Genomic DNA, 22764 nt, shown 5'->3' with positions numbered 1-22764 from the left:
TCTTCACTCCCTCACAGGCATAAGAGGGATAATGAGCATGCAGGTGATGGGAAGTGGACACGAGGAAGGGGGAGGAGAGTGTTCCACACTGTGAGCCACAGGGGTTTGCCTACACATCCTGGTGAAGTCTCTTAACTTCTTTCTAGCCACCTAACCCCTTGAAGGCTCCCCATTCTACGCTTTGCTCATTGTGAAGACCACACGGGAGGAGGGAAAGAGAGTTTACATAGACTTGCATATCTTAATTCTCCCCCTTCATTCACTCAAAAAATATTCTGGAGCACCTACCATAGCGCTGTGCCCAGGTGGTCCTCTATCAGGCACCGAGCATCTCGGGAAAACCGCTCATGTTCCCTCCACCCCACCCCAACCGCCACCACCAATCATAAATTATACTATGCCTCTTAGTCCTGAATCCCAAAACAGTATAATAATAAAAATAGCCCACTGTTTTTTTTTTTCCTTTTAGTAAGTTTCCTTTCATTAAAATTCAAAACTTCTATTTCAGATTATCTGCCATAAGCACACCTTCTACTGTGCAAATCTTTAATCCTTCAATTAAAGTTTCCAGCTGTAGAAAGATTAGGTCAAAAAGTATCTTCTTTAGTTGACCCAGAACCAAATTGTTCTTAATAATTTTCAATCACTTGCTTACTCTTTTATTTCTAAAACATTGGTTAAATTATATACTTATCACCTCCAGCTTATGTTTTGGTAGAAGGTATGTAGGAACCAGCTAGAACTTCAGCTCTGTAATTTATGAGCTGTTGAATCAGCTTCCTTATGTAGTCTGTCAAAGCCTCATTTTCTTCATCTGTCAAATGGAAAGAACAGATAACTTAAAGGATTTCATGAGTATCAAAATGAACCCTGGCAGTAAAGGCTTGAGCCATGCTTGACACATGGTACACATTCTAACCGTAGGTTCCATTCCCCTTTTGCACGCAGAATCTCTATTCATTCATTTGACAAATTTGCAGTGATGCTTAAATTGTGCATGACACTGCTTCAGGCCCTAAGAATATAAAATAGGTAAGTAGGACAATGTACCTAGTGTTATACAGCTTCTATTCTAATGGGAGGAGACAGGCAGTGAATGAATAAAAAGATGGCAGGCAGTGATAAATTCTAGGATTAAAATTAATCAGGAAATAAATGGTGAGGGGGGTGGTGTCTGCTTTATTTTGAGTGGTCAGAGAGGGCCTCTCTGGGAGATAAAGTTTGAGCTGAGACATAAATGACTTGTAAAGGAGTAAAGTCAACTGAACATCTGAAAGAAGAGCTCTCTAGAAAGAGGGCAGAGCTAGTGAGAACCCTCAAGAAGGAATGGCCTTGGAGGACTTTATGCAGGGATTAGGGGAGAGATAGACAAAGACCCCACCATTGTGGGATACTCTGTCAAAGTAAAGAGCTTGTATTTTCTTCTCCATGCAATGTGGGACCAGTGGAGAATTTAAAGCAAAGAAGGAAGAGGATATGACCTCCATGAGTCTGAACCATCTGGAACGGTATTCTAACAGGAACACAGGAAGGGACATCATTTTGGAGGCTATTGTAGTCATGCAGGTGAGAGATGGGGAGGCCTGGAGCACCATGGGAGCCACAGGGATTGTGAGAGGTAAACAGGTGCTACAGAGATCCCAAGGAAACAATCCACAGATTTGCACTGGATTGAATGGAGGGGGGAAAGCAAAGAAATCCAAGAAGGATTTTTAGGACTTGACTAGCCACAGGGATGCCATTTACCAAGACAGAGAATGCAAGGGAAAGAGCATATTTATGGAAGAATATCAAGATTTCAGTGCTGGACATTAGAAGTTTGAGATGCCTCTTAAACATCTAAGGGAATATGAGTACAAGACAATATATATGTAAATATTTGAGTGTGGATTTCAGAAGATGGAACAGGACTTAAGAAATAAAGGTATGAATTTAAGAGACATTAAACTAATGATGATATTTAAAGCCACGGAGCTGACAAAGATGTAGATGGAAAAGAAGAGTCAAAGTGCATGACCTGGGTCCAACCAACACTTAGGGGTCCAACTGAAGATTCTAAGAAAAGACAGTATAGAGAAACCAAGCGAGTATGAAATTAAAAAGCCAAGAAAGTATTAAGCAATGAGGGTATAATTTATAATTGCTATAGTCACTGGGCTTGCTTCCCAAGTACCCCACTACCAGCAAACCAGCAATATGCCCTAACACCAACCTGTCAACCCCAAGAGCCAGATCAGTCCACACTCATCAGACCTATCAGTGTTATGAGTTGTAGTGTGCCAACAAATGAGTTATGTTGGAGTCCTAACCCCAGAACCTGAGGATGCGATCTAATTTAGAGATAGGGTCTTTATAGAGGTAATGGGGTTAAATGAGGCCATCGAAGTGGGTCCTAACTCAGTATGACTGGTGACTTAGAAAAAGAGGGCACAGAGACACACACACCCAGGGAGACCACCATGTGGAAATGAAGACAGAGATCAGGGTGATGGAGCAGAAACCAAGGAACACGGAAGGTGGTTGACAAACCACAGGAAGCTGGGAGGCAGGTAAACACAGACTCTCCCTCACAGCCTCCATGGCCCAAGGAAGCGACATCTCGATTTTAGACTTCTACTCAGAATTCTGAGACAATAAATTTCAGATAGATCACCGAGTCTGCGCTACTTTGGACAGGCAGCTTTAGTTAGCAAGCTGGTCCCGCCAGCATGCCAGAAAGGGAGTAGAAAGCACAGGCTTTCAGGACTCCCTTAGAGATAGGGTCTCTCTCCCTGTGCAAAAAGCACAGACTAGATTTCTAGGACAGTGTGAACCACCATGCGAAACCTCCGTGGGCTTCGCTCTCTGTGTTTGAAAACAGAACTTTGTGGCCAGCACCTGTAAAAACACTTGGAACAATACAACACCAGGTGAGTAGTGTGAAGGCTACAAGCTTCCAGGTGAAAATGAGACTGTATGATGGAGGGAAGCAAAAAGAGAGCATGTTTATTCAAACAGAAGTAGTGGGGAAAGCCTGCCATCACAGAAAATATTGCCATGTGGGGGTGAGCCCCAAGAAGTAACTGTACAGGAAGGAAAGGGGCAACTCCCTCCACTCTGTCGGCCCAAATTAGAGAGGACTCGTTTGGGCAACGGACACACTTTGACAGCCTCCTCTTCCACTCTGGCTATTTCTGTTCCCACGAGGCACACCATTTCTCCTTTTATCCTGAATTTATAAAATTTGAAAGAAAATAGGACTATTTTGAATATTCAACATTTGGAAAGTCCCCTTGAGGTACTACAGCTAAGCTGCTTTTGGTTATGAGGGGCAGACATTCCGCAAATGTGTTCAACTCAGATTGGGGACAAGGGGTGACTGATGGCAGGAGCCACCTGAGCTGGTAAGAGAAGCACTCAGTTGAAACCGAGAGTTTTCTCACTAAATCAGTCACACTTACGTAGTGTGCCAGGCACCCTGATAAGTGCTTTACACGTGCTTATTTCTTCCTCACAATATCCCTTTGATGTGAATACCATGCTTGCACCCACTGCACAGATGAGGAGACCAAAGTAAAAAAAAAAAAAAAAAGATTCCATGCCTTGCCCAAGGTAACAAAGCTAGCAAGGAGCCAGGATTTGAACCAAAATGGGCAAGCTCCAAGGAGTGTTCCTTTACGTACTGGTCTATCCTATTCCATGGGAAACCAGATGGAATGGAAACAGACCAAGGCTCTCTTCATCCCTCCTTCCTCTACCCTTCTCCCCACCTCCTTCTCCGCTCCGTCCACATTTCTCTTTCTACTTTTTTCTCTCCAACTCTCTCTGACCCTCTTAGTATTTCTCTTCCCCCTCTTTCATGTGTCTACTCTTCTCTTTTGGCCACGGGCCAGTTTATTCTTTCTGTATGCTCAGTGTTGTCCGTTTGGGCCCAATAGCTTCTACTTACTCCTAGTTCCAATTCCCTTACGCCTTTAGCATAGACCTCCCATTGGCTACTGACACCTCACATTGGTCACTACTTCAGGGAGTCTTAAGAAAATCCAACTGGATCTATCCCTTACGTGCCCCCCTCCAACCCACCCAATCCAATTGGCTGCGGCTACCTCTGGAGTCGTGAGGAACTAAATATGGTGGCCCACTCAGGGCAGCCACTGAGAATGATGCCTAGCGGGCGAAGTATCACCTTTGTTTTTGACAGGAAAACTGTCTAGTGATCACTTCTGTCACAGATCAGCCTGCCAGCCAAGTCCCCACCCCTCCTGGGCCCACGCCTGAACATACGATGCCCCTGGTGTAATAATGCTCACGCGCTCTGTGTGACTCTTTGCGATGGCAGTAGCTGATTACAAGTGAATAAACGAGAATCTTGTCTGGCTCCTCCAAGGGGAAACAAATGGGCTGAAGTCGCAGGGCATATCTGATCAAAATGGAACCCAAGCATCCAGGCAACGGGAGGAGGCAAGAGACGGAGAACCATGTCTTTCCATGAAACTCAGCAGAGACCTGCCTCTTCAGTAAACCAGAGGTCTCCATCTGTGTTGGGAGTAAAAGCTGGAAACCACAAAAGAGAAGACGCCTCAGTAAAACGTGAAAAGGAACTCAGCGTAGGCCAGGGGTAAGCTCGTAGTTGAACGAGAAAGAGAATCTCAATTCTCCTGGGAGGAAAGGGAAGAGAGGCTGAGCTACAGTGAGCCTGGACTCACAGAGCCAGACTGAGACATCTTGCTTAGCGCAAAGGGAGTCTCTGTGTGGGACTTCTGTAGTCACCAAACAGTGAGCAGGGCTCTGCAATGCATACCTGCGTTTGCAGGCCGGAATACATCAAGGTGTTTAGAAAGAAAGTCGCTTGCGATTTTTTTTTCAAAGGTGACTCTATTCCAAACAAAGTATTTAAATGATACATTACTATGTTTCCACGTAATCCCTTAACAGATTAGAACAGACGTCCTATGACAGTGCTGGGCAGGTGTTAGTATCTTGCTTTATCCCATCATTCCACACCCTGCAAAAGCACTCTGCTTTTCTTCTAGAAATTTTGCTCTCTTCTTTAATACACTGAATTACTGAAAACAGATTTTTCATATACTTAGAGAGCAAAAATACTTTGCATGTTAAAAATAGAATCACAACAGGCACATAGATATCTAAACAAAGCCCCCCCCCCCCATATCTGGATAGCTAATCTATTTTCCAGTACTGCCACAAACACCTACAAATATCCTACCACTAAATCAGGATTTATGGTACTCATACAATGTGGTAGTGATGAACCTTGTCAACTTATTTCTCAAATAACCCCTCCTCGTTTACGCCATGGTAGTAAAAGGTTCCCCTCTCCCATGAAGGAAGTCCAGAATGAAAGTGGGTTGTTACCATGGCAACGGAATACAAGGCAGAGAACTCCAGAGAAGGGGGAGGTCTCTATACCCAAGGCCACAGCCACAAGAAAGCCCCAGGCCCCAGAGTGGTGGCAGCAAAGAGAAGCAACCTGCTATGACTTCACACTGCCAGATGGCCCGCTGTTGACACAGGGTTCCCCCCAACTGCTAATTATTTGCATAACTCCGGATCATTCATTCAAAGGAAAATGAAGAATTCACTAAAATATGCACTGATATACTTATCAGTTTTTCTCTTTGAACAGCGTAGCATTGGAAACTTTCTCCAAACGCTTAACACAGAGCCTTACACATAGAAGCCGCTTCAGAAGGGTGTATTTAGCTATTTACTGGATCCCCTCTTGAACCAGGTACTGCTCAAGATACAGAGAAGGAAAAGACAAGTGCCCCCTCCTCAGAGAGCTCCCTGTTCAGTGGGCAGACATGCGTACATAATCAAGACCCACGCAACCTTACGTGCCAGCTTGATGCTGCCGCCTTGCCCGGGGCCGGGGGTGGAAGGATTCAGAAGACAGGCATCCCCCGGAGGAGAACACAAGACCAGGGAGGAAGGCGGACACGGGATGCGCCACGGGATCTGGGCCCTGAAGGATGAAGAAGGAGCTACGCGTGCTCCTTGTTTGTTTGTTGTTTGTTTTTGTCTGCTTGCTCTGAGATATGCCTAGCGGCAGGGCAGCGAGAGCAAAGCCCAAAGGTAAACAGTAGCAGCATCCTTGTCGGGAAAGCATGTGCAGTTTGCTATTTGGAACAGGAATGTGCAAGGCAGGGAGTGGCGGGAGCTGAAGCTGGAGGCACAGGTAACCCAAGTGTGAAAGCCCCTTCCCTGGGGAGGGCTGGACTGTGGTTTCTGGACAATGGAGGCACCAACATGGCAAAGCCTGCTTTCTGCAAGGACCCTTCGCAACAGTGCAGAGAATTGCTTAGCAGGTGACCCTGTAACCAAGGAGGCCAGTTCCGAGGTCACTTCAGACATCAAGGCAAGAGACAATAAGAGCCTGACTCAGAGTAGGGTCTTGGGGATGGGAAGGGTGAGGATAGATTCTAGAAACACCGAGTAAGTAAAATCATGTAGCTCCTCAGGATGACTCACCTCCCCAAATCCCAAAGACACAAATCTCCATCCTCCTCTCCACACTAGTTTTAACACTTAAAAAACCTGGGCAAAAAAAAGGACAAGAATGGCAGCCCCTGATGTGCCTTTGATAGTACATAGCTTATATGTTCATTGAACCGCTTAAAATGGTCGTAGTCCCTTTAAACTCTATTGGCTGAGTTGACGGACAGGCAAAAATATTTCTTTCTTGGATTTATTCCAGTACTCTGTTTCCCATCATTATTGGTCATGGGGGTCAGGAAAAGAAAGGAGATTTTTAGATAGATTCTGAACAATGTATCAATGCCAACTCAGAGTGACAGGCAAAACAAAACAGATAATGTTTCGTGTTGAGATAGGATCATTCCTTTGAGGCTCTCCTGGTTTCACAGTGAATATTAATTTTTAGAGCATTCCTATAAAGTAGACAAGTGGCAAAGGGGGTTGGCTCCATTTCAGTGGGGGAAAAAAGAAAAGATATTAGTGCCTGGAGAGATGAACTGATTTATCAGAGGCAAGGCTAGCTGGAGGCAAGCCTGAGGACAGAGTTTGAGCTTCTTGGTTTCCTCTCCCAGTTTTATCATCTAAAACCTGTCCTAATGGAGGTTATTGTATTTAACACAGCCTGTCCAGATCCCATCTGAAAAGAGGAAGCAAAGACCTGAGTAATTTTCTACATAATTTCTTTAAAAGAGAAAAAGCAACCTATCTTTTCCTCCAAATTGTTTATAATTGGTGCAATACAGGAAGTCTCACTGCTTTTTAATGAGTTCCCAAACTCAAATTCTGCCATTTAAATTCTTTTTTGAAATCTGCATTTGCCTGAAATATCTCAGTAATTTGAGTGAAAGGGAGGTTTTGCCTAAATTATGAAAATGACCTCAATTTGCTTCTTGGTGTAGCTAAGGGACCAGTGGGCATTGCAGCATGAGACCTGGGCTGCAGGAACTGAGCCCTTTCCCCGTGGTGGCCTGAGGTATGTGAACCCCTTTTGGTGCTGGGATGGGGGCAGAGGGGAAACCCCATGCTGGAGTTTGACACTATGATCCCTTCTGTTCTCCATTAGAAATATGTAGATCATTTCTCATGTACCAGGACTGCAACAGACACCTCATGCTTTGTTTCACGTTTACACAGGTAGAAATGTAAGACTTATACTGGCGACTGGAAGAAATAACTCAGTTCTTACTAGAAGGTCAGCCTTGGACTCGGTATACACACACACACACACACACACACACACATACATATATACACATTATATATATATAATGTGTGTATGTGTATATGTATATATATTTTTTGATGGACAAAAAATGATAAGGCAAGGAATGATAAGGCAAGGAAAGGATGATGTTTGCTTTTTTGCCAAAGCACATGTCTCCACTCTTTGTCTGACTTTAGTCCCGTCTCAGCACCTGCTGTTGTCCTGCCTCACTCAGCCACTCTCTCCTCACTCCTTTCTTCTTGTGCTTCCTGAGACAGAGTCACACGCCTCTGGGTGAAAAGCTTAGATTACAGTGTGGTCCACAGGCAACCATAGAGGCGAAGAGAAGGAGCCTTATCCTGAAGCAGCTTTGGAGGCAGATGATGAGTCTAAAAGGACCTCAGGAGTTAGCTTTCTTACTGGGGCTCACAGACAAAGCTTCCAATCTTGGCTATGAGCAGAGGCAGCTCCTCCGGGAGGGCGTGCAGGCTATCCTGCTGCTCCTGGCCATCAGAAGAGCCAAGAACAAAAGACGCTCGCCAGGCCACCCTGACTCCCAGCCACCAGAGTGTCCAGGTGTCTTACACACGCTGCTTCCCCCCCTGCAGCCCCCACACCTTGCCGGGTGCTGGAGTTCCCGCTCTTCTGCGGCACACGTCTCCCTAAGGAAGGCCCCTTTCTGAGATGGAATCACTTCATTTTTACACCCTAAACAATTACACATGATTTCCCAAAATGTGAAAGCCGTGAGCAGACTCTATCCAAATAATGGGCTGTAAGGGGGACAGAACGGGAGGGAGGCGGGAGCCGCAGGGCCGAGGGGGAAGGAGAGCAGAGGCTCCAGAGTCTTTGTCTGCCTCCCATCTGGCTGGGAGCCAGAGGCGAATCGAAGAGACCTATCCTTTGTCCACCGATCTGACAGTCATCTCGTGTTCCCACTCGGCAGAATCAAAGTGGAATGCATTCACACATTCATGTCCATTGCTCGAAAGGTGACTGAGGAATCTGAAGCTTCCTGTGCCTAGCGGAGGCAGGATTTCCACGCAGCATTGCTGTTTTCAAGGTCACAATAAAATGGAGAGATCTGCTTGCTCCGCTGGAGTCTGTCATTGTTAGCACTCTCCTCCTCCTCCTCCTCCTCCAAGGAGACCAAAAGCATGTGCTCTGTGGCTTTAAGGGAAGAGAGAATCCTTCCCAGGCTCTCTCTATCAAGTCTGGTTAGGTTTTAGCATGTAAAGTTCCAGGCCATAAATAATTCAAAAGGCATGAAGAAGATTTTCTTCATTCTCCATCTAACCCTGCACACAACAGCCCCCTCGCCCCACCTCCCCTTTCTGGCTTATAACAAATGCTAATTTAATCAACTGGCAGTAAATTGCACTGGTTGCTGACTCATGCCAGACACAGCCCCTGTGGACTTGACAGAGCTTCGCCATCCCATTTGGAAATGAACAATGAAGAAGTGCAGTTCCGAGCTATCCACCTTTCTCCTTTTGTCCTCCTCTGTCTCCTCCTTCTCCTCACCCCTCCCCCAAAAAGGATCCTTCACAAATGGGTCCCTGATGTACACGCAGGCAATTCACTTTGCAGCCACGCCGCCGGCAAGGATCTGTGCTCCGCGCTAAGTCCTGCGGCCTCTCAGCCACCCTTGATGGCGGGGAGTCCCCAGTGCTCCTGAAGGATGCTGGCTAGATAAAACCTGAGCTGCAGCGGGAGGGAGGCAGGGGACCAGGAAGAAGGGTGGGAAGCAGAGTGAGGTCGAAAGCCCTTGTTATCCGAGCTCTGAAAGCATGTGTGTCAGGAAGGCTCTTGGAAACCCCATAGATAGTGCTGGGCTGGATGCTGAAGGACCAGATGGAGAATAGGCCCTTTGCAACTCACCAAGCCCCTGAGTGAGGGTCCTAGACTCCTGGGAACAGCTGGAAGTGGAAGAGAAGGGGCAGGAATTTTCTTAGAGACATGACAAGAGGAGCAGGTGGAGGGGTGGGGACAGAGAAGATGGGACAGGAAGAAATGTCCCCAAAAGGAAGTGACCGAGAGAAAACAAAATATCTATGGGAAGCTTAGAGTCTATTTCCTTTTCCTTTTGCTCTTTTATTTTAGCTATAAATATTTATCTTATAAAGAAGCATTCTCCATCCCCACCCCAGAGGGATTCCTTGAAAGCCCTCCCCATGGAGATCATCCAGATATTTGCAGAGCACTAACGTATAGGAAGGAAATGGAAGGCTGTCTTGTCTTCAAATGGCCACAAAGCACTTAGAGCGTTCCAAGCCCCATCATGCCCATTATTTTGTTTGCTTTCTCCTTCTGACCACCTCCTGAAGTACACAGCAGGTAGCATTTGCCCCTTCCACAGACAGGCTGGGCTTCATGCACAGGCACAGATAACCCTGTCTCCACCCGACCCTCTCTCTGCGACTCTGCACACAGTAGGTCTAACTGCTTTGACATTAGGCCCATTTTTTTATTAAGCAAATGGAATAACAGTGAAGCATCAGAACTTCCAGAAGGGTCTCACTCATCTGGTCACCATAGTCTACCCACAGCACTGACTATTCACACCGTTCTTTGGTCTGCAATCATCAGAGTTGGTTTTATGCTTAATTGTAGCCCTCTCCCTCAACTGGATCATAAACTCCTCCTGTGAGGAGTTTCTGTGTCCCCCATGAGGCTAAATAGGGGAGCTTACACAGAACAAATGTAAATTTCCTGGCTGGCTGTAAGCACACCTTGAGTCATTTCAAGTGACAATACTTGTCACTGCCACATTAATTTTCAAATCACCCCGCTGAGGTAGACTTCGTCTGTGATCATTCCTTCAGGATGGCAGCCCTGGCTCCGATCCTTTGGTTCTTTCGTAGGTGTGTATGCATATGCGTGCACACAGACACACGTGTCTTCGACCAACCACATTGTTGCTTGCCTCCCTTCGAGAGTTTTTTCTAAAAAGCTCCCTGCTGACTAACAAGATATGCATAATGGCCAAGCACTTCTGCCTTAGACCTAGGAGAAGCTACCATCAACTTCCCGCAGGAAGCCCAGAAAGGGGAACAAAGAGAAGTCCTCCCGTCCTCTCGCACCCTAGTCCCTGTGCAATATTCTATACTCCCTTTCATCTAGTTCTCAGCTCCACAACTTTGGGGTTACTGGGGAGCCAAGAAAGAATGGCCCAGCATACTGGAGGCTTCTGCGTCCAGCACACGGCACTCTAACGGACGTGCTTCTCTGCCAAGAGTGGAAGGCATGGCTCACTTTGTCCTTATTTGACCAGAAGGCTCCGCATGGAAGGTTGCCTCGGTGCCTCAGCTGTAAACTCCTGGGACGCTCATAAATAAACACGGGGCCTGGTATGGCTTCTTGGCTAAATGTTTGTACAGTAACTCAAATGAGGCAGCAGACATGAGTCAGGAGGGAGAAATAAGCTGAAGAAAGGGAGGGCAGGCTCCTCAAGCCTGCGAGATGGTACTTTACCCGGAGACACTCGATGATCTCGGGGGAAAGACAGCAGGCCCTCCCCTCCACGGCCCCACCTGCCAGAGCCATTTGCAAACAGCCTTTAAAAGCCGCTCGGTGAGTGAGTGGCCTATCCGTACTCCATGCATGAGGCTGGCCAGGACCTTGCACGTTGCTGAGAGGAGCAATAAAGAGACACTCAATATTTTATCTATTTGGAACAGTCACAATTTGAATGAGGGCTCTGTACCAGCTGAGAACTTGAAGCTCAGGGATGCCATTGGATCTGCAAGGTTAGGACCATTGGAAAAATGAAAAGACAATAGTTACTTCATTTTGGTGATCGCTGTTACATGTTGAGTAATCAGTGGATCACCAGATTTGTCCTTGCCTCCCGGAGTCAGGGCACCAGCAGCTGGTGGCCAGAAGGTAGTAAGCCTCCATGGTATGCTGTTTTCTCCACTGGAAACAATGAAAGGAAGGGTTTCTTCCAGCTGTGATGTGCACCATCCCAGCGTCTAAAGTAAAAGTATGTGCTGGATGAATGAATGCATTCCTTCCTTCATTCATCCGTAATAAAGCTCAGGGCTGCCCAGGACTTGGGCTTCTCCATTTTAAATCTGTCTCTCTCCACTCCTTCAACCAGTATATTAACCTGCTCAGGCTATCACAACACACACCCTGTGTCCTAAACAGCAGAAATGTTTTTTCTCACAGTTCTGGAGACTGGAAGTCTAAGACCAAGGTGTTGGTTTCTCCCGAGGCTTCTTTCTGTTGCCTTGATGGCCGTCTTCTCCTGTCTTCACATGGTCTTCCCTCTGTGCGTGTCCGTCTGTGTCCTCATCTCTTCTTCTACAGAGACAAGGCCAAGTGATTAGGGCCCACCCAGATGACCTCATCTTACCTTAATTACCCTTTGAAAGGCCCTATTCCCAAATATAGTAACATTTTGAGGTCCTAGGCGTTATGACTACAACATGGGATTTTGGGGAGCACACAATTCAACCCAGAATGACAATTACGAGTTATGTGTCTCAGGACCAAGTACGTTAGTCTCTATCTGTGTAAACCCTTTGGTAAGCATAGAAAGACCCTGGTCACAGAAAGACCCAGAATCTGCCCCTGCTGTCTACTTATCCCCCGGCACCACCCCTTCACCCACCCACCAGAGTAAGACCAAATAATTCCACAGCGATTCAGGCAGTAGTAACGGGAAAGAAGGTATTTTTAAGTACTAAATTTTCAGCCAGTTGCTTTGCTGGAGAAGGAAGGAGGCGAGCAGGAATGAGCATTCTCGGGGGCTGTCAACCCCTTGCCCTTTATTTCTCGGTTCCTGCCAACAGACTCCCTCACACTGGTGGCCCCGTCCCTTGGCATGAAGGCAGCTTCTGTCTGGTTCTCTGTGACACCACATCTGATCAGTCTCTTTTGGTCACAGGATGAGGTTCCATTTGTTTTGAACAAAGATGGGGATTCAGCAGTTGACCAGCACAACGTGCAGGAAAACTCCATGTGTCGGGTTTATACCTGACTCCATTGGGCCTTGTTCCTCCTCCAGGTCCTCCTAGATCCTAACAGCAGCCTTTTCACCATTGCCCCATCCAAAAGTCACTTTAATGAGGCTCTTTTCCTACTTCCTGAAGCATACACTTGCACCATTTAAAACTTAGCCCTGCGGGACGCCTGGGTGGCTCAGTTGGTTGGACGACTGCATTCGGCTCAGGTCATGATCCTGGAGTCCCGGGATCGAGTCCCGCATCAGGCTCCCAGCTCCATGGGGAGTCTGCTTCTCTCTCTGACCTTCTCCTCGTTCATGCTCTCTCTCACTGTCTCTCTCTCAAGTAAATAAATACAATCTTAAAAAAAAAAAAAAAAAAAAAAAAAAACAACTTAGCCCTGCTAGAGAAGTCAACATCCACCCATTTCCAAGACACGGATGCTGAGACCTCCCTCAGGCAGTGACTTTTGGCCACATCCCTACAGAAGTGTGAAATGGGTAAGAGTCAACAAAGACCATTCCTATGTCATTTTTTAATGCTTCAAAATCTCCCATTTAAAGTTGTTCTGGTCCTTAATGCATGCTAGGTATGTGTGTGTGCATGTGTGTGTGTGTGCGTGTGTGTGCATGTGTGTGCGTGTGCGTGGGCATGTGTGTTCCTGTTGTTGTGTTGTTTGACTTCTTCCTCTGAGCCTGCCTGCTGGAGGTGTGGCAAATTTGGTCTTGCAATTCATATGCCCATTTGAATTCTAGAAATGCATACTGCTAGGTTTTAAGAGTATCTCCTGGTAAGTTAAGTCAGAGGCAGTTACTGATGCTGATATATACTCAAGCAGACAAGGAAAAGTAATTCTAAGAAAGGAATGGGAAAATATCTCCCACTTATCCTCTTCTTAGCTCATAATTCAGACCTATGTTTCTAGAGATTTTAAAATATTACCCTAAGAAAGTCTTAATTGACCAAAATTCCAAGTCAAAGAGTCTAGCCAAAATGAACTAATACTATTTGTTTCTCCACTGTGCCCAGGGCACAGAGCCATACGCTGCTCAAGAGTTGGACATGCACATCCCTGTCCTCTGGGATCGTGGAATCAGAGTAAGGAAACACAGACACATAAACCATAATTAATGACGGGAAGCAGGAAAAGCCGATTGGTTCCAACTAAGTGGGACAGACTCTCGGTGCTATGGGGTTTGGGAGGTGGGAATGATGGCCACAGTGCAAGTGTTGCAGAGGAGGTGCTGTGTGAACCAGATGAGGGGCTTAAATATGGTCCTAAAAGCAGCAGGGCTCACTGAAGACTCTCAGGCAGGAGGATATTATAATGAAACTCGTATCAGAGGTGAATGCCAGCCCAAGATATGCAGGACGGGAGAGAGGCAAGGCTGAGAGACCGGCTTGCAGACTCTGGCAGTGGCCCAGGCACTCACCTGAGCTCAGGGCTGGCGGTGGTGAGAAGAAGGAGAGAGAGATGCTCAGGCACCACAAAGAAAGAACATGCACATGACATTGACTCTTCCTGACTGTCCAGGGTCCAGGGTCCTGAGCATGGGCCAGCTCTTGCAGGAAGACAGCTGTCCAGAGGGATGGTCTAGTCCTGACTGGGCAGTTTTCTCATCTCCTTACCTTCTCCATACCCTAGAAACAGCAGAATCACCTGCACGCCAGCCTCCCCAGTGAGAGTCCCAGGTCAAACCCAAAAAGGCAGCCCTGCCCTCTCTGAACAGACAGGAAGAATGTTCAGGGCGCAGGGATTAATTACGTATGGGCAGTTTGCAAACAGAAGTACCAGAGCTCCCTCTTGGCCTTTGTAATCCCTTCAGCTTCAACCCCCAGATCAGACCTCCACCCTGATTTTACTGAAATAGACATAGTCTGGCTGTGACCTTGGATCGCTCACACTTCAGATCGCATACCTCTGTCCCCTGTTGGATTTTCCGTGATTATGATGGGGCCTGCTAAGCAGGCAGAGTCTTCTCTGCCCCCTCCAACAGCCCTTATTTCTCTCTGAATCTCGCGTATGGTCCCGGGGCTCACGTGGTCTAGGTTAAGCTCATAAGGGCATGGCACCTGCCTGGCCTGGCTGACCTATTTCAGCGCCCAGTTCAAATGTCCCCTGAAGCCAGACACCTCTAAACTTTTCATTTATATGAAATAACTCTCCCTTATTGTCTGACTTCTATATTTTGTTCCTTGAACTTCAAAAGCCCCTGGTACAGGCTCTCCATGTTATTGTGTCATTGTGGAAAGGGCTCTGGGAAGGAAGGCAGAGCATTGTCCCTCAAGGTCCCACTGTCACATGAACTGGCCGAGTGACCTTTGCCAATGCTCTTTGTCTCTCTGGGTTTCAGTTTGTGCAGTGGTGACGGGTCTACTGATCCTTCGAGCTCAGGCGACCTGACCCCACAGGCCCCACTGTGTTGCTGAAGCCTTAGCAAACCTGACCATTCCCTTCCTGTTCTGCCTTTCGCAGCCACCTCCCTGCGACGCCCACTGGGACTCAGGAACACTGGGTGGCCTGCCCTCTCTCCAGGGGGTGATGAATCCAACGTGGTCCCAGGGTTTTGAACACATGTAGACATGAATGGACAGTAGCATGAACAGAAATGGAGAGTTCATGTTTTCTTTCTTTCTCAGTGAGGGCAGGGAGATGCCAGGCAGAAGGAGGGGGGCACGGGGTGGGGGTCGAAAGCAAAGTCACCCACGGGCATACAGAACAGGGGTGAGGGGGAGACAGCCAGAAAGGAGTATTTGATTCTCTGTTGAAGATTCCACACTAGAGCTGAGGCTCCCAAACTTGAATATAACAATGGCCAGATGAGTCTGAAGTGAGCACAGATTAATGAAGGGCCTGAGATGGAAAGAGAGACCCTTCCTACCTGAGATATTCTGATGGAACTCGTGACAGGCAGGCAAGAGCTGAAACCAGGGGAGAGGGGTGAGAAAGAAGAGAAAAGTCTGAAGGACTTAAGCCTGACAGACACCATGTTTTATGAGGAAAAGATCAATAGAGGTCAAGGAGGAAACATGGAAGAGAAGTAATTTCTTGAGTAGCTGCTACAGGCCTGGCTCTTCCTATATATGAATACATGGGAAGAGAAGTAATTTCTTGAGTAGCTGCTACAGGCCTGGCTCTTCCTATATATGAATGCGTGGGAAACTGAGAGTAAGGAAGCCGAGGAGGAAAACACAGTCCAGGACAGGTGTCTCTGGCTTCTGTAATGGAGTAACAAGGACCACGCAGGTCAGCCGTGCCCAGACCATGATGCACCCCAAGAATGATGGATCCTGGTCTTCGGCATTAGAGATGGTGGCAGCTGGTCTGGAAACCCTGCACGGTACCCCTCACCTCAATTCAGACTCACTCTGACAAGGCCCTCCTCAAGCTTGCTCCTTCAGAGAACATGCTTGGCTCCCCTGCCTTGGGGCCTTTTCTGAAGCTGTGGGAGCTTCACACAGGGAAAACCCCACCGAACGGTGGGCTTACTGCTCCCTTCCCCAGCCCTTAACTACCAAGAGCCAATGGGGCGATGCCCAGCCCCCTTCTGCATATCCGCAACAGACAAGACACCTTGGTGATGCCCCCAGGCATTGGCTCTTCCCTCTTCCCTGCCTCGGTATCCCCACTTCTCACTCCTGTTTCCTAGGATCGGATCCCAAATTACTATGTACACTCAGTCCTTGGCTGAGAACCCAGACCAAGACAGAGGGAAGTTAGCCTCGTGGTGGCAGCATCTGGCAGAAGCATGAGTGCCCGTTTCCTTTAAAGCCCCAGAATGTTAAATACACAGAACAGATTTCTGCTCCTCTGGGGAATGACCCGGAATGAAAGCTGAGCTGTGTCCCGTGAGGTAGGCAGAGACGCTACTTTGGATACAGTCCACAGGCCCTGGGTCATCAATCCCCTCTTGAGAGAGTGGCCAGGCAGTGCTAGTTCTCAGGACTGCTCCTGGAAAACACAAACAGGCGTGAGCCCCACTGGCGTCAGGGTAGAGTGGCACCTTCCCCCTTGGACGGCTACCTCCCATGGTCTGTTGGCCACAGCCCAGAAGCTGAAGCAGGATCAGGCCCAAGAATGTGTTTGTTTCAGTTTGACTCATCTCCACAGTGCTTTAAGAACCAAGGCCACTTGGCAAATGTGAGGTTTAATGGCAGTAGGAGTTTAGCACTACGTTTATACTAGGTCTGTCTATCCTTTATGCTGCAGGCTGGCCTCGAGGCATTCGAACCTACAACCCCAACTTTAGCATACTGGAGAGAAAGGACTTTGTCTCCATGCACCTGTGCCCTCATCCTGCAGCTGTGTCTTCTCTGCTGCCTCACTCCTAATTTCTCACCTCCACTCCCCCTTGGACTTCTCTGATGGTTTTGCTATTGATCACCTCCTTGGACCTCTAACAACCATCTATGCTTAATGCCATGTTGCTTCTAGCCTTGGGAGAAGGGTATTTTGGGGAAGGTGAGGCAGCTCTCTCCCATTTTCCACCCCTTGGACACTGACCTCTGGCATAATTTCCTGCCACATTAGGGCTGTACCAGGTCACGGACACTGTGGCAGCATTGGAAGGATCCCAGGGAAGTTTCAAAAGTCAGAAAAAGAAAATGAAACCCCAGGCTTAATGTCTCTATTCCCAAGTACACCAGCACTTGTGGAGTCTCTCCCTCCTGGTCTGTGACCCAACATGTTGCTGAGGCTTGAGACCCTCAGCACTACTCTGCGCTGTCATTCCTCTCTCCTCCAGATTCCAGAGTTGGGTTGCCAACAAGATACCCTTCTCTTCCCTTTTAAAAACCAATCGCCATCTTTTGGCATGGGACCTTCTTAGCCTGGGTTGTGTTTTCTGTTTTTTGGTTAAGCATCTGCCTTTGGCTCAGGTCATGATCTCAGGGTCCTGGGTTGGAGCCCTGTGTCAGACTCCCTGCACCTGCTTCTCCCTGTGCCTGCCACTCCCGCTGCTTGTGCTTGCTTTCTCTCTCTCTCTGACAAATAAATGAATAAAATCTTTTAAAAAATAAAAATAAAAGTGTCTTAATAAAGCAATTTTAAGCATAGGGAACATAGTCAATGGTGATTGACAGTGTTGCGTGGTGACAGATGGGAACCACACTTGTGGCGAGCACAGCACAGCACAGAATTGTCAAATCACTATGTTGTACAACTGAAACTAATGTAACATTGTGTGTCAACTATACTTCAATTAAAAAAATTTTTTTTTCAAATAAAGCAATTTTAACTCTTCAGGAAGCCAACATTCTCCTTTTAGAGACCAGGCCCTTGCCTTTACATAGCCACAGGATTAGCCAAAGATCTTTCTGAAAGAAAACAGAGCAGAGTGGTATTATTTCAGCATTAATCAACACTCAGACTTCAGCCCTAACCGGAATTTGATGTATTGCCACCATTCCATAGCCCTCACAATAACAAACACATCTTTTACCATCTATAAAGGTTGTCAAGGCTTCGCATTCAAGGGAATAAAGTAAAGCGTATGGCCCAGCAAGAGCACTTGGCATTCCCCACCCAGTGTACATTCAAAGCTAGAGATTTGATAGCCACCTTCGAGGCAGGATGATCTGAAGGCCAGACATCTGCACACAGATTTCCCTTCCATTTCTACCTTTCATCTAGTGCAGCGCTTTTCAGATTTCAGTGTGGATAGAAATTTGAATACAGGGTCGTATGTTTTATGGGTGATACAAGGGCTTTCCAAGGCTACTACTGAGTTTATATCATGTTCACATTAACATGTTGATTACAGAATCTAAAAATATCACTCCCAAGATGGGACTCTCCCATTTGGAACACTTTCTTCAACGTGACTTTTGCCAACAGACTAGAATTTCTAAATGGCAGCAAGATTTTACATAATACTTTTTTCTTGGTCTCACTACCCCTGGAAAAAGAACTCAGCCCCTCGGGCCTGGAGTGCCATCCCTGACCCTCAAGTTACCACTTAGCAGTCTCTCTCTGGGGCAGTGGGAGGAGACAGAGGGGGAGTGGGGGCCTGGCTTTCTTACTAACCAGCCAGATGACCTGAGGCTACAAAACTCAGTATCATTCATTTCCTTTTGGCAGTTGAAAGCAGAGATCTCCCTGGGCCCATCATATGTGTCCTGAATTTCCCAGCTTTATTTTGAGCCCTATTTCATCTGTCGCTGCTTATACCTCTGCTCAGGTTCATGGTAAATGGTCTGTTTCTGTCAATGACTTTTTCATCTATGTCAGGGAAAGGCCCATTAGACAAATCCAATGGGACAAGTTCAGAGATTTTGTCAGTTCCCGTCACTTTCAGGTCTGCCTGTGCAGTGGAGCACAGACGCGAAACAGACTTGTCAAGATGGGCAGCTTCTTCTGGAAGAAGTTTATCTCAATGGAGAGAAGCACGTGATGGGTGAAAAACATCAGAATACGGGTGCTTCGTCCTGGGGAGCTGCGAGAGCTGTCTGGGAAGAAATTAAAGTAAGTCAGAGTCTCAATCCCCTGAGCCCAGGGAGACAACAGTCCATACCCAAGACTATTTAGGGGTGCTTGGCAAGAGCCTCATATAAATGAGGAAGCAGTCATTTCTCATCCGTTACTTTCAACTTATCAGTAATCAATAATTTTTGAAAGGAGAAATGAAAGACAATATTTTGAGTCTTTCACTGAGAAAGCAGAAAAGAATACCCCATTTTCCCATTGGCAAATTAACTAAGGCCCCTCTACCACCTGCTCCCCTGGCCGCATATACTCGACCCCCCCAGCCCCCTGCCCCGCTGTTCAGCTTTCCTGCAGTGAGGCAGAGTCCTGGGTGCAGGGGAAGACCAAATCCTACTGCCCACTGCCTTGTCACACACTCACTCCTCGCATCCTCCCCTGCCTTGCACATCATCACTTACTCAGGCCTCCCTTCAGCTTACAAACGTGCTGAAGCAGTCCCATTAAAAAACCGAAAAGTCTCTGAACTCCAATTCCCCTTTTACTTGCTGCCCATTTTTCTGCTTGCTTTTTAGCAAAGTTCCTTTCTCCACTTCCTCCCTCTCCCCTCTGTTGAACAACCCTCAGGGAATAAATAAGTTGTTATCAAGGTTACAATGATCTCCACATAACCAAATCCAATGCTCAGTTTCTTAATATTTTCCCTAGTTGGTTGTTCCATGTAAAATATTAATATAATATATTTCTTCTTGCTTAGGGGTTCATTATCTCCCCCACCCCACCGTGATATATGAGCCATTCTCATGGGAAAACAGCAACCTTGATCTCTTCACCAGGCCTCTCCGGCTTCTAGAACACTGTGCCTGGCCCATTAGGTCCTCAGTAAAATGTTAAATGAATGCTTGAATAAACAAATCAATCAATTGATTAATTACCATTAAGGGTTACAACAGGAAGTGTAGCTGTGCTGGCACCTGTGTGTTAGGAAAGAGTAAGAATCAAAATTTCTTTAAGACAGAGCTGTTGTTTCTGTAGCCTGGTATTTGCAGTGGCCTGGGTCATGATGCTGTCCACTCTCAGGAATAGAGTGGCAGGCAAGAAAAGGGGAGCTAATACTTTCGAGTGCCTACTACAGGGCAAGTACTGAACTAACCACTTTCACATACATTTCCTCACTCTTCACACCTTATAAGGTAGGTGTCACTATAATCTCCATTTTGCAGATGGAGAAACTGAGGCAAAAAGAGAGACTGGGGGCACCTGGCACAGTTGGTTGGGCCTCCGACTCTTGGCTTTGGCTCAGGTCATGGTTTCGAAGTCATGAGATCAAGCCTTGTGCCAGGTTCTAATCTTGGCTCAGAGTCTGCTTAAAATTCTCTCCCTCTCCCTCTGCCCCTCCCCCCCTTACACACATGCATGTGCACAGTCTCTCTCTCTCTCTCATAAGTAATTTTTTTTTTATAAAAGAGAGAGAGAGGCTAAATAATTTGCCCCCATTCGCCCAGACATGAGATCATCATGAGGACCCCATACAGTTTGCCAGTTCTTTGGTGTTCAGTATCATGAATTCACAGAAAATTAGGAATTCACAGGAAATCAAAGGAACTGAGCTGATCCAGAAATACATAAGGCAAGGTTTCCAAAGTAAAATACATATTCGTTTGGGAATATTTGTGTTGTTGTTTTTATTGTCAAATAACATCAAAATGTCACTAAAGTCAATATAACAACTGAGTTCAAAGTGATTTTATTGTTTGTTTCCTTTTCTAAGCATAGTCACAAGAGGCTTATAACCATTATTCACAGGATATGTGTAGTTGTAGAGTAGCCGTCTGGCTAGGGCTGCCAGATAAAATGCAGGATGTCCAGTTAAATTTGAACCTCAAATAAAACATAAATAATGCTTTCGCAGATATATGTCACAAACACTGCATGGGACATACTTGGCCTTAAATATTTATTGTTTCTCTAAAACTCAAAACTAGCTGTGCTCTCGCATTTTATTTGCTAAGTCCGGCAACCCCACACCTGCTCAAAGGCTCACTCACCCCTCCCGGGCATGTCCCCTCACTCTGCCAGACAGGATTTATCCAGGTAATAAGGACAGAGTAGAGAAGGAAGAGAGGGACACTGTAAAGACATTGAAGTGATAAAAGATAAAACACTGCTGTCCTCCTGTTCCTGAAGGAGGGATCAGGACCACTGTGAGATGAATTTTGAAATAGGTTAAGTTCACCTTCAGACATGCTTGTGCCCCACCTTGGCCTCTTGGGTCTTCTGTCTGCTGCTCAGAAACTGAACCACTGGGCAAATCCTTTGCATTCTCCAGCCTCAGTTTCCCTGTCTACAAAATAACAGCCATCATAGAAGTTAGAAAGGAAATGAAACAGGTGATGCACCTCTACCAACTTCTGGAGGGATGATGGCAGGTTCAGACCACTCTGGACCTCTTGGGTTTTTTTGTTTGTTTGTTTTTTAAAGATTTTACTTATTTACTTATTTATTTAAAGAGAATGAGAGAGCATGAGCAGGGGAGGGGCAGGGGAGAGGGAGAGAGAATCTCAAGCACATTCAGCACTGAGCAAAGGATCTCATGACACTGAGCTCATGACCTGAGTCAAAATCAAGAGTCGGATGCTCAAGCGGTAGAGCCACCCAGGTGCCCCTGAATCTCTTAAGCAGAAACCTGAATGATTAGAAGAAAGCAGTCATGTGCAGAGAGAGAGGAATACGTGTGTCTATGCACCTACTGGTAAGACAGAGGAGATGAGGCCCAGATGGGACAGCACATACAAAATGTTTAATTGGGACAGAGGATTCCATACTAACCTGTTTTTTTTAAAACAACAATAAAAGAAACCAGATTTAGAGTAAAGTAAAAACTTGACAATTGGGGCAAAGCAAAACTAATCTATAAATCACATTCCCTGAAGTTGATTTAAGTGGCGAACTGAAGTGCATGCTAAGTGAGAAAGAAAATATAAAGACTGGGCATAAACATAGCTTGGAGTTATGATCAAATTAAAGTTACAACAAAATTAACTCCATCAGTACCTTATACTGTGTATCTTGAAGTAGGGCACTGCTATGAACTGAGTTGTTTCCCTCCTCAGATTCCTATGGTGAAGCCTTTAGACGGGACCTTTAGGGAATTTATCAAGGTTAAATGCAGTCATAAGGCTGGGATCCTAATCCAATGGGAGCAGTGGCCTTGTAGGAAGAGGAACAGAGAGAGGTCCTTCACCCCACCAGCACGCACCTCCATGTGAGGACCAGCAAAAAGATGGCTGGCTGACTATAAGCCAGGAAGACAACTTCCATCGGAACCTGATCTTGTTGGTACCCTGACCCCAGACCTCCAGCTCTCAGAACTGCGAGACAAATTTTTGTTGTTCAACCCACCCAGTCTGTGGCACGTTTGTTTTAGCAGCCTGAGGAGATCAAGACAGACACTGGGGAATGAAAATCTATTTACAGGAGCATTGACACACCCCTTTTAAGAGCCTTCTTATGTGAAAAGGCTATAGTTACATCATATCAAGTAGAATATGGACCAAGAAAGAGAAAGGAAGTCAGTAGGATGGACAAAAACAAGCTCACAGCTAATGGAATAAATAACTAGGAACAGGGCCTCTTTTCCAATCTCAGGACCAGCCTCAGTTTTACCAAGGTCCCAAACAAAAGAAATTGATCATGGGAGATCAGACATC

General features: G+C 46.5%; 1 long non-coding RNA gene across 1 annotated transcript; it reads right to left on the bottom strand.

The window, feature by feature from the left end:
* Positions 1 to 663: 663 nt before the first annotated feature.
* LOC131828203 (uncharacterized) lies at positions 664 to 5324 on the bottom strand. Its single transcript, XR_009352285.1, has 3 exons — positions 5254 to 5324; positions 4290 to 4533; positions 664 to 814 (listed from the first exon to the last, which is right to left on the bottom strand). It is a non-coding gene; the product is annotated as an uncharacterized LOC131828203 (long non-coding RNA).
* Between the last annotated feature and the right edge of the window lie 17440 nt (positions 5325 to 22764).

Source organism: Mustela lutreola, chromosome 3, assembly GCF_030435805.1.
Source record: "Mustela lutreola isolate mMusLut2 chromosome 3, mMusLut2.pri, whole genome shotgun sequence".
NCBI classification, from domain to species: domain Eukaryota; kingdom Metazoa; phylum Chordata; class Mammalia; order Carnivora; family Mustelidae; genus Mustela; species Mustela lutreola.
This window is presented reverse-complemented; position numbering and strand designations above follow the sequence as displayed.